Source organism: Rhinopithecus roxellana, chromosome 3, assembly GCF_007565055.1.
Source record: "Rhinopithecus roxellana isolate Shanxi Qingling chromosome 3, ASM756505v1, whole genome shotgun sequence".
Classification (NCBI taxonomy): Eukaryota; Metazoa; Chordata; class Mammalia; order Primates; family Cercopithecidae; genus Rhinopithecus; species Rhinopithecus roxellana.
The window spans coordinates 116,447,037-116,459,290 of NC_044551.1; the positions used below are offsets into that span (position 1 = coordinate 116,447,037).

The 12,254-nt window shown below is 42.9% G+C and overlaps 2 pseudogenes; both read right to left on the reverse strand.

Moving 5' to 3' along the window:
- Positions 1-3,638: 3,638 nt before the first annotated feature.
- Positions 3,639-5,578, reverse strand: LOC104676682 (annotated as a pseudogene).
- A 3,835-nt stretch (positions 5,579-9,413) lies between these two features.
- LOC104676686 lies at positions 9,414-9,945 on the reverse strand (annotated as a pseudogene).
- Between the last annotated feature and the right edge of the window lie 2,309 nt (positions 9,946-12,254).

Consider the following 12,254-nt stretch of genomic DNA (forward strand, 5'->3'; position numbering starts at 1 on the left):
AAGATGAAGAAAATTTTATTCACTAGACCTTATCTTAGGAGAAAACTGCCTGATTTCAGGAAGAAAGAAAAATCTCAAAATCATGCTCCAACAAAATAAGATGCTTAGTGAACTACTAAGCAGGAGAAAAAGAGATAAATCGTTTTGTTTCTGAAAAGAAAGAAGAAAAGAAAGAATGAACAAAGTATAAAGGGAGAAAAATGGGTAGCAAAGAAAAGGCAGATCTTACGATGTGATTCTATGATTCAGATATCGTCAATAATGTTTCTACACATACAAATATTTTTCTTTAAATAAATAACTGATAAAGGTTCTGAAATTTTATGTTGTGCTAACATAGAGCAAAATAGAAATTTGTGCTAATATAGAGCACAAATTTTATGTTGTATACAGAGCAGATATTTGGAGAAAGTCCCATGATTATGTAATATTTGGGAATTCTAAGAGATCATGAAGAGGTTTTGAATTTTCACAGGCCAAGTGTATTTGAAATAGGACTTTTTATAGTAGCTCTGACCAGTAGAAATCTAATTTGAGCCACAAAACACAAGCCACATATGTAATTTTAAATGTTGTAGTTGTCACATACAGTTTACATGCCCCAACATTACAATCTTCACACCTGAATGATTTTTTTTCTAATATGCTTCACCTTAGTGGATGACCACCACGATTCTTAAAATTAAGTAAATTATATACCTGGGAGAATTTACTGTCTCCTTCACTCATCCCACACCATCTTCATAAATTAACGAATCCTCCCAAATACTTTTTAAATTTACCCCCTGTGGTAGACACAATAATGGCCCACCAAAGATGTCCACAACTTAATCCCTGAAGCCTGCTAATATATTTCCTTAGATGGCAAGAAAATACTTTGTAGCTGTGATTACATTGAAACTCTTGAAATAAGGAGGTTATTCTGGATTATCTGGAGGAGCCGAACCCAATGTAATCACAAGGGTCTTTGTAAGAGGGAAGTGGAAGTATCAGAGACAGAGAAGGTGATGTGACAACAGAGAAAGAAGGCAGAGGGACTCAAGGAAGAGGACTTGAGCAAAGGAATGCAGGAAAACTGGAAAAAACATTAAAATAGATTTACTCCCCTAAAGTAACAAGAATAAACACAGCTCTGCTGACATTTGGGTTTTAGTGTCATAGATCCATTTCAGACTTCTGACTTCCAGAACTAGGACACCTAGCTGTGATAAGGTGGGGAAGAGGTAGAGATTGCTCTTTTGCATGCCTAGTGTTTGCTTCCATGTAAGAGCTACGTTAAAGAAATACTCCTGGCCTCCTTCTAGAACGGCAGTTTCTTAATCTTATTGGCACACCTGGATGATACCAAATTATTCTTTTAAGGAAATCAATATATCACTAAAAATGCATAGAAAAACATCTGGCAATAACATTTCAGGGCTGTGGAGCTATAGGATAAGTACATATGTGTTGGTGTGCACACACCTGACTTTTATGTTTGGAACTGAAGCCAGCCATCTTCCCTAGGACAAATCTTTAATCTGCTAAAGAAACACAAGAACAGGATTTACTTTCAGCTAGCCATTTATAATGATCCAGTTTTCTTCACTTGATCAAAAAAAAAATCTAATACTTGAAAAATGGGGTCAAAACAGCATTTCGAGGAAAACATTTACGCAAATATTTATAATTGTGTAAGAAGAATCATTCTTTTTAAAATTCAAACTGTTTTAGCTTTAAAAGTCTTTACTAGATCTTAAAATCACAATTAAATATTTGAGACTCTATGTAACCCCCCAAATAAAAATAGTATATTAGTTGCTTTAAACAGTATTCATCACTTTTACTTTTTATGTTATAATAAACTTATGTATATAAAAATTTAAATGTACAGCACGTGTAGTTGTGTGTGTGTGTGTAGCATTATAAAAATATGAGGAAAAATTTTACTTAGTATAAAAATATGTATATATAAATAAGTGTGAAGGAGAGTTTTTGAATTAAAACCTGCTTTACATAATACCATTTTGAATGAAAATTATGGATATTGATTCCCTGATTAAAGGAAGTCTGTCTTCTCAAAAAAAAAAAAAAAAAGTTTCGTGTCATGGCTGGTTTCAAATCACCTGGCAGGAAGGATTTTTTTGTAAGAATTAGGCTGCACGTTTTACATTTGGGCTGATCATGCCACCTTTGCTGCCATCTGGCTTGATGTGATATCCAGCACATCTAATTCCAGCATCTGGAAGTTTAAAGTGCTTTTTTTCTAAAGAAAAATAATGCTCCATCTACATCTATAGGTTTGTCAGATGGGGGAGCACATGTGAGAAGAAACATTTCCCAAAGAAAGATTGAAAAATTCCAAGGATTTATCCCTAAATTAGGTTCTAATGATCACTCTCCTTTTCCCGTTCATCTGTGAGACTTTTCCCAGACTTGAGCACTTTGGTTAAAAAAAAAAGAAAAAAAAAGCCCAACTAAACAACTATGTTGTTCCAAAGACTTGCTAGCTATTCTTTTCTGTGGCCAATATTTCCTTGGTCACCACATCAGTGCAAGCATGATTTAACTGACAGGTAAAATAGTAATATTTATAAAGACTCTATGTGTAGAGGATAAGACATTGATAGTACACCAATGATTTTGAACATAGGCTCTGGAGAGAGCTAGATGCTAATTTTGACTCCTTAACCATCTGATCTTGAACTAGTTACTTAGTCTCTAGACCTCAATTTCCTCATCTGCAGAATGTGAATAATGAATGTTCTTGTGCAAATTAAATATGTATATACTAGATATTGTCACTTGTTCCTTCAGATCCACTGTCCACCTGCTACTCCTCAGTCGTCTCCCTCCCAAGGAGGCTGACCTGCATGGACCACTAGAGGCTCCCTTGTCCTTTGCTTTTTTTTTTTGGTTTAGCCAATAGGGTGCCCAGAGAGAAGATGAGAGGGAGGGCTGAGAGTGAAGTTGGGGATTTATTCTGAATGCTTGCCCTGCAGCATTGCCTTAGGCTGTCACTATTCCTCCCCAGAAGCTTTCTAGGAGACTCTCTCCTTCTGTATTCTGGAAAACTACTCCCTACCCTCTTCCCTTCAGGCTTAAGGACAAGTATTGCCTGCTATTACTAGCTCCAGGGCACAGCATCATCTCTACAACCTGCCACATCTTTGCAAATAATCCCTTTATTAAACTTTCTAAGAAAATCCCAATTTAACCACGTCTCCTTGTTTTTGTTTTTCTGGGATGTTGATACAATATGTGTTTACCATACTGCCTTGCACAAAATAAATGTCCAACACAGTGATATTTATCATTAAAAAGACTGAAAGCATATAATCATTCTTACAATAGCTGTACAACTGGTATGCTGAACAAGTGTGGTGCTTGGATTGTGACAAAAACACAGCTTAAATAAAAATAATCTTACCACTGTGTGTTTAAACTTCATTTGGTGATGATAATTTTCTCTCCCTGGAGGAAAACTCTAGAAGTCCCATGATTTCTGTACTCATTCTTTTGTTTTTTGGATGAGCACTGGGACTTTATTACACAGCACGGCACTTGTGACAACGGGAGGGGTGGGCAGAAATACAGGCCGGAACATTCCACAGTCCAGGGACGGTTGGTCATTCAGAAAGTATGCGTTTCGAGAACACTCAGTAGTAAGACCGTCTGAGGTTGTTCCGGGGGGGTTGGGCCGGAAGCGGTAGGCGGGCATCATCAGCCTGCGGAAGGCCTAGTACTCGTTGTACTCCTTGGAGAGAGCGGCCGGCTGGTCAATGCGGAAGCGGGCGCCAGCCACTGCGGTGGTGCCATTGTTGACCGGATTCTTGATGCCCTGGCTCTCCGAGCCCAGCCCCTCCCCCTCCTTCCAGCCCATCTTCATCAACATCTGGTAGCCGATATTCTCCTCGGTCAGCTTGAACTCCTCGTACTCCGAGTAGTCAGGCTCGCGGCCCTCCTTGAAGGTCTCCCTAAACTTCTCCAGCTTGTCTGGAGGCAGGAAGTCTGGGATGAAGTGCTTGCCCCGGCCCATCTTCGTCACCTGGTCGGCCCATTACCTCGTCTTGTTCATATCTATGCGCTGCAGCTGGTGCTCCCAGGTGACGAACTCGCTGTTCACCTCCTCGTCGCTGTGGTTGCCGTGCTGGGGCTGCTGCACCGCCTTCTCCCACAGCAGCTGCATGTCCTGCATGGCCCGCTTTTGCTGCATGATCATGTCGTACATCTGGTGCATCTCCTGCTGATCCTTCAGCTGCTGCTTCTGGGAGCCCGATAGCTCCGTGAGACCCACTAGACCCACGGACTTCCCGTTCTCATAGCCGAGCCCCTTGAGGTCCTGAACTGACAAGAGGCAAGGGAGAGTCATCCACGTCCCTCTGCACCAGCTCAGCAGGTGAGAGCTCTACTTTGTTCTCTTCAGGCCTCCACCGGCTCTTTGGCTTCCTCTTGACAGTGGCTGCGGAGGCTGGCTTCCCGGGGGCGCCTGGAGCAGGGATGATGGGGGCACAGGCGAGGACGAGGCGGGGCAGGTGATTGTCGGGGGCGAGGTTCCTGACAGGGCCTCAGGAGGGGACCTGCGCTTCAGGCCGGGGTCGGGTGCCATGAGGGTGCCTGTGGAGCCAGCCTTGGCTTTCCGGAACTCATCCAGCTTCTGTTAGTAGCAGTTGGACCCTTGGCTGTTGGGTTCGTACAGAAAGCTGAATGCCTGGGTTTTCGCGGTTGTTCTGGAGAGCGATGGTTCCCATGTCAGGATCCCCGCCCGCTATGAACCTGGCCAACTTTTCTGCAAGGTTCTTGACCTCTTCGTCCTCTGGGGGTGAAACTTTCTGAGAGGCTGCCTGCAACTTCCGCGCTTCCTTTCTTATCTCAGCCACCTCCTTTCTGTAGTAGAGGAATTGCCTGCTATTCTGACCGTGCAAAAATGGAAACGCCGGGTTATCCCTGTAGTCCTCCATAGTCACTTTTTCTAACTCGGGGCCTGCTTCTATCACAAAGTGGCGAGTTTCTCTATCACTTTCTGAGTCTCAACTTCCTCTGGGGGTGACGCTTTGATCTCCAGCCACTGCTCCTAGTCCTCCTCCTCATCCTCGCTGTGGGACTGGAAGACACTCGGGCGGTGAGCCACGGGCAGTTGCTTGGCGTGCGAGTAGCTCTTCACCGGCCCGGCGGGTTGGCCAGCCCTAGGCCTGTCCGCCTGCTGATGAGGAAGGACTTCTTCCCGGCGCGGGAGGTAGGCGTGCTGGGAGGTGCACTGGGCGCGCTGGCGTTGGGGGTGGGGGGCATCTGTGCCGGTCTGTGCCTTCTGCAACTTCAGAAATTGCTGCAGGAAGCTACGGTCGTTGGCCAACTTGCTTGAAACTCAGGAAGAGTTGTGTGCATTTGTGATTTCGCCAGGATGTGGGGGCTGTGGGCTGACCACCTGATTCTGCTTGGCTTTCTGTTGTATTTTGACTTCAATTTCCCCATTCTTCTGAGCGATGAGCTCTTCCTGGTGAAGGATGCTCATGTTCATTTTTCCAGATTTAGGGGGAGAAACCCCAAACCACGGGTTAGCCTTTCCTGCAACATCCCCGTTGTCCATCTTGAGACTCATCCAATCCCACAATCTCTCTACTCAGTCTTATGTGCCAATCCTATAGTCACTTTAAGACATGAACACACTCACAATTCAGTAATTAGAATGTCCTAACCATGGGATAACAAACATCTGACCTTGGTCGCCTCTTCTCCTGAATCCCAGGTTGTACCTTGCTCCAGGCTGCTGCCTGCTATAGGGACAGGGTGAGTTCCTGGCTGTCTCTCATCTCACCTTCCTATCTCACAAACTGCTGCCAGTGTGAAGGGTAGGAGAGAGCAGAGGTGTAGGGGAGGGCACTGCTAGGCTAGGCAGCTTCAGCTTCTCTGGACATATGGATGGTTAAAGCTGATGTTCCAGGATGGGCCTGGAGATGATGAAGCCGACGCTTCTCTCTTGGGTTCTTCTTGAGCTCTTCAGAGGTTTCTTACTGGGCCCTCTCTTAGGCAGTTACCTGGACTCAGATGGATTGCTTCCTGGGCATCCATCACACACCTCCGCCTCTTTCTGCTCTTCCTTTCTGCAAATAGTCCTGTTGACTGAGAAGGAGGATAACCTCTCCCCGACACTCTCTCCCTCCTGACATACACCTGATGTGAAACACAAAGCATTGTTCGGCTCAGTCCTGATGCAGTAGTGGTCTCTTGGCTTCTCCATCCAAGCAGTTAATGAGCTTCCAGACTTCTTAGTCCCCAGCCCACTTGAGCTTCATCAGGCCAAGTCAGGCACCAGTCTTCCATGTCTCCAATAGCAGGGAGCACATTTCCAAGCTGTTGCAGGGGTTCCCAGAGACTCCCCAACCAGGTCTGGGGAGAGAAGGCAGTATACTTCAACCCATCCTCTAAAGTATTAGAGATGAGGAGAGAAGAGCCCTCTCTGAAGAGATCTTGTTACCATATCCTCAGCCTACCAGCATCTGCAATCTCTTTTATGTCCTTGACTGGACTCAGGGATCCAAGAGTCAGAAACAAGTTCTGCTAGGGCTCTTACTTGCTACAGCTGAATACGATGAGTATTTGGTGTATGACATCTATCACATCAGCCTCATTGCAGAAACACATCTTTTATGATATTAGCCAAAATAGTTTAGTGGTTTGTTTGTTTGTTTGTTTGTTTTTAGAACAAAACCTTAATAATTGGGATGTGGCTAGAAGAAGAGAGTTTTTTGATTAGTAGTTTGATAATGGTATTTATATTATTTTTCTTCTGCCTACATTTGTCTTTTTTTCTGTGAATTTGAACCTAGGATAGACAGCTAGAACAAGGGCGAAAGTGGGGAGTGATAATACTACAAGCATCTAGAATGACTGATATTGACATCTGGTGCTAGGTGCTGTAGGGGAGGCATAGACAGAGGGAGAGGGCATCCTGCCCTCCGGGATTTATAATGCAAAGAGAGAGTCTCTTATAATGTAAAGGGAGATACTTACAAAGTAGGGGGAATCAGTGACTTGATTGTGGTGATGGTTGCACAACTCTGTGAATATATTAAGAACCATTGGATTAGTCACTTTAAATGGGTGCATTGTATGATATATAAATTATATCTCAATAAAGCTGTTAAAAAAGAAAAGACAAAGTGAAAGAAAGGGTTCATTCAATCTGGAGAGTTTGGGGCCAGAGCACACTATTGTTATGTGAGTCTTTAGGTCACAGAAGATCAAAAGAAGAGGTTGATGTAAAACATGGCTCTTTTTGTGGGAACAGTGTGTGTAGCTCAGCTGATAAAAGAGACTTCCCTGAAACCCCTTTAAGCCTGCAAGCACCATCTCTACATTTTTTTTCTCTAGTGCATAAACAATGATGGAAAAGGGCCTGCCTTTTCTTACAGCTGGATGTGGCAAGCAGCCATTTCGCCTTACAGACTGGTAAAAAGTTGAACTGAGACCACAGACACGATGATTGTGGAGTCTGTTTGCCATCCTAGGCTGTCAGTAGAAGAAGCAGGGTGCTAGAGAGAATGAGGGGATAAGACACAGAGCAGTTCAGAACTCTTAGCATTCTTTGAAGGTGATGTTAAATGTTCCAGGAAACTGAATGCTTTTAGAGAGAGATGGAAGGGTGCATCTGTTAAGAATTAAAGTGAAGAGGTCTGACTCATCTGTGTCTCATAAGAAATTTAAAAACTTTTTCCTTTATTATGTAAATTTTAAAACATACAGAAAATAGGGAGAATAGAATAATAACTTCCCATATAGCCATCGCTCTGAGAGGTGGGCTCCATTACTAGTTGAAATAACTACACTGTACCTTATCATTTTACTCTGCAAAAATAATATTCACAAAAAGTAACGATACTGAAACAAAAATGCCAGAAATGGCATAGATGTCCATTTTAATTTCAGATTATGATAAAATCACTTGTGCAATTTTTTTTTTGTTATTCAGTTCGAAAGCATAATGTCTTTGATAAATCTGAATGGGTAACTTTATTCTTCCATTCATATATTAAAAAGTTTTGGCTGGGCACGGCGGCTCACGCCTGTAATCCCAGCACTTTGGGAGGCCGAGTTGGGCAGATCACGAGGTCAGGAGTTCGAGACCAGCTTGGCCAACATGGTGAAACCCCATCTCTACGAAAAAATACAAAAATTAGCCAGGCATGGTGGTGCGTGCCTATAATCCCAGCTATTCAGGAGGCTGAGGCAGGAGAATTGCTTGAACCCAGGAGGCAGAGGTTCCAGTGAGCTGAGATTGCACCACTGCATTCCAGCCTCGGCAACAGAGCAAGACTCCATCTCAAAAAAAAAAAAAAAAAAAAAAAAAAAAAAAAGAAAAGGTTTTAAGCACATGGAATTAAATGTATCATTCTCAAATCTTACAACACTTGATTTGCATTAGACCACAAGTTTCATCTAAGGGCAAACAAGTGATATGCTCAGACTTCCCATTTTATCAGCATGTAATATCTTTTTTAAATTATTCAGCAGTTGATTACCCAGATTTCTTCATTCGTTTTTCCTTTTGCTTCCCTGTGAACTTTTAACTTCATTCATTCATCAAAGAAGAACCTGTCAAGAAGGAGAATTAAAGCAAAACAATCTATTTTGCCACTCTGCCATTCTTTTTGTTGTTGTTGTTGTTGTTTGTGTTTGAGACAAGGTCCTGCTATATTGCCCAGGCTGGAGTGCGGTGGTGTCATCATGGCTCACTGCAGCCTTGACTTCCTGGGCTCAAGTGATCTTCCCACCTCAGCCTCCCAAAGTACTGATATTGCAGGCATGAGCCACCTTGCTCAGCTGTTTTGTCACTCTTTATCATCTTTTAGGAAAATATCTGGAAAAACCAGTAATTAAGTCTCCAAAAGGCACTAATCTATAGCAATTTTGCCTCTCACCTGAAGTAGGAGTTTGGACTTGTCCATGAGAATTAATCCCTGTTAGGGAGGATGATCAACAGGTCAGTGTTAGGGAGCAACATCAGGAGTCTGGAGGGCAAAGACAATGGGATTCCCAGGCTTTACCCCCTTGCAACAGGACCCAGTGGACAGATAGAGAATGAGAACCCAGCGAGCACTCCTCTTTGTCCACCCTGTCATCACCCCCAGGTAAGGAACTGAAGGGTCTAGCAGGGAAGTCGAGGCTGAACTGTGGTTACATAGTTTGAGTCAATACAGCAGATGCAAGACCATGATAGTGGACTTAGGCCTCAAACTGGAAACCAGGTCTACATTGGCAGATTATTTCTGAATGTCATGAGTCAGTGGAATGAGGCTTTCTCTGATTCCTTGGAAGGGTGGCAAGGTGGAGCATGATTTTCTGTGCCCTGCAAATAAAGTCTAAGAAAGGCTGAGCTTTCTGGTTCTCTTTTTTTCACCAAAAACTTTTTATTGGCCTTTTGGATAGAAATGGGTTTATTTGTCAGGAAGGATGATTCCATCATACTTATGCTCGAAGCAACGCATGGTCTCCTCTTTGCTGAGTCTGTGTTTGGCCCCAATGTAGCCTGTTCTGTGCTTCTTGTCTGTGATGCTGAAACCTGGCCTACCCAGCACCACATAGAAGTCCAGGCCATAGATACCAGTGCTTGGGTCATATATGATACCCAAATCGATCTGTTCCTGGATCCCAAAACCAAAGTTTCTAGTATCTGAGAAGTTATTTTTTCTTAACTCATACTTCTGCACCTTTAGATCCTTCTCCAGGATTTCTTCTGCCTTGAACCCTTGAACTGTGCAGTGAATAGCAATCTTTTCATTTCTCTGCATGCCAAAGGATCTGATTGTATCTAGCTCTGCAAAACACAGGGGTCTGCCCTGTGAGCTGCTCCAACACCTTGGCTGCTCAGGTCAGTCTGTCTCCACTCTCCTCAACACAGATGTTGAGGCAGAGCTTGCAGATGTGAAGTTTCCACATGGGGTTGCTCTTTTTGCCTTGATCTGCCATGATAGAGATCAGGAAGAGCTCTGGTTCTCTTAAAAGAACTTTAGCAAACATCAAAATGGAATATATTTTGGGCAGCTTCAGAAGCTCTACATCAGTCTCTCATTAGGCAAGAAATATCTATATGTGAAAAACCTGTAAATAAAATTTGCAGTTCATTCAACTTCAATGCAGCAAATTATATCCTTGATATTTGGAAAATCATAAAGATGTTTGAAAAGCAGTCTATTAGTGGGATAGCCATTCAATTCTAGAGTCTTTTAGTAATAAGACTGTATTTGAATGGGGCTACCTGTAGGGTAATGACATAATCCTCATTGCAAAATATAAGCAACTGCAGAGGCAAGAGCTGCCATCAAGAATTATATGCTCCTAAGAGTGCCAAGTTGCTTTAATTTTTTTCTTCCTTTTACAGTGGCACAGAAGGAGAGAAATCTCTTTTAATATCTCCATGAAATATTAAAATGTTGTCAGGGTCTTCTAAAAGCCCCCAAAAATCTGTGCTTTCAGAAGTATGTTAGTCATAGTACTCAGAATCACATAGCTACCACCATGGTGTTCCCGTAGACTGGCCACATACCCTTTAAGTGGAGAGAGAATGTGGCCAGAAGTATTACTTCTTTTGGTTGCTGGAAATGAAAATGAGAACAATCTTACAATTTCAGAATTAGTCAGCAGGAGCCCACTTTTTTCCTAAGCATTTCTTTATTTGTGGATTTTCAGAATGGTACAATTTGGAGATTCAAATATGAAGCGTTGCTTTCTCTACCGGAGAAAGGAAAAGATATAGCTGTATCCTGCTGTATATAATCTCCTTCAGAGGAGATTTCAGCTTTATAGATAAGTCAGAATCTTCTTTTCCTTTCCAGGGTTCGATTTCCACAATACACAATAATTTTAGGGCCTGAAAAAAATGACAATGTCCTCTCTTTCCTGAAGCACTTTTTGTAGTGGAAGACCTTTTTTACTATAATATTTTGTAAGTGTGGGCTTGGGAGAGAGAAAAAGAAGGCAGATAAAAAAAAACTAAGTAATTGTTCAGAATGTGTCACCTATCATTATTTTCAAATACAAGTCCTGTCCTTGGAGCTGTTCTCTTGTTTCACTGATTTCCTAGAAAAATATGAAAAAGAAGACGAGCCTGCTTATGTAGTTTAAAGTTTCTTATTTCACTTTTCATATCCTGCTGCAGATCACGCCCAGCATTTCTCCAGGGTGGTGTTTGAACAGATATCCTCTGTTTAATATGTGCTCCATTGTCATTGTTGAGAAGACAATAGTTCCCATGTCTTCTGCATCCAGGTGACACAGGGCAGATTGAATGCATCACCAAATGCACATCTCCTTTTCTATGATCATTTATTGTTGGAGAAGGAAGATACTTATTTTTATATTTGAGGGAACTGATGTCCAGAGATGAAAAGTGATATGTTTAGAGGTCAATGGCTAGTTTGCAGTACAGTCAGAAAGACTGCAATGACTGCCCAGATATCTTGACCCTTTGTTTAGTGCTAATTTTCCTATTTTGTATCCATAAGCCTCTTGGTGGCATACTTTGGTTTGCTCTATCTACCTGAGGCTCTGGGTTCTCATATTGAGGACCTACTTCCTGCCTTGGCAGAAAGTCTGCCCTGACCTGCTCTTCTGTCAAAGCCTCCTGGCAATCTCCTTGCCTCTGGCTACATGCAGTAGTTTCCTTAAACATCTCTGTGGCTTCCCAATAAACCTCTAGTTCTGGTGCTATTTGTGACCCCTCTTCAATCTGCCTTATTCCCAAATTACTGCTTTGCTTTAGAATTTTTTGGTTTTCTTCTGAGACAGAGCCTCAATTTGTTGCCCAGGCTGGAGTGCATTGGCCCTATCTCGGCTCACTGCAATCTCCACCTCCTGGGTTCAAGCGATTATCCTGCCTCAGTCTCCCAGGTAGCTGGGATTAGAGGTGTGTGCCACCATGCCCTGCTAATTTTTGTGTTTTTAGCAGAGACGGGGTTTCACCCTGTTGACCAGGCTGGTCTCAAACTCCTGACCTCAGGTGATCTCCCCTCCTTGGTCTCCCAAAGTGCTGGGATTACAGGTGTGAGCCACCACCCCCGGCCTTTGCTTTAGCTTTGACATGGGGAGGGGAAGGAGGGGACACTTATCCTCTTCCTTATGCAACTAGGAATCTTCTCCTCAAGCTTTCTTTTCCCAGGAGTAGAGAGTGTTTGAGTCTCTTCTGCTCCTCTCTACCTCAGTGCTCAATTCTCCCCAGGGAGAAGGAGGGGTGGAGCTAATTGATCAGGCAATTTTACTAGTGAGTGTGATCAGTATGC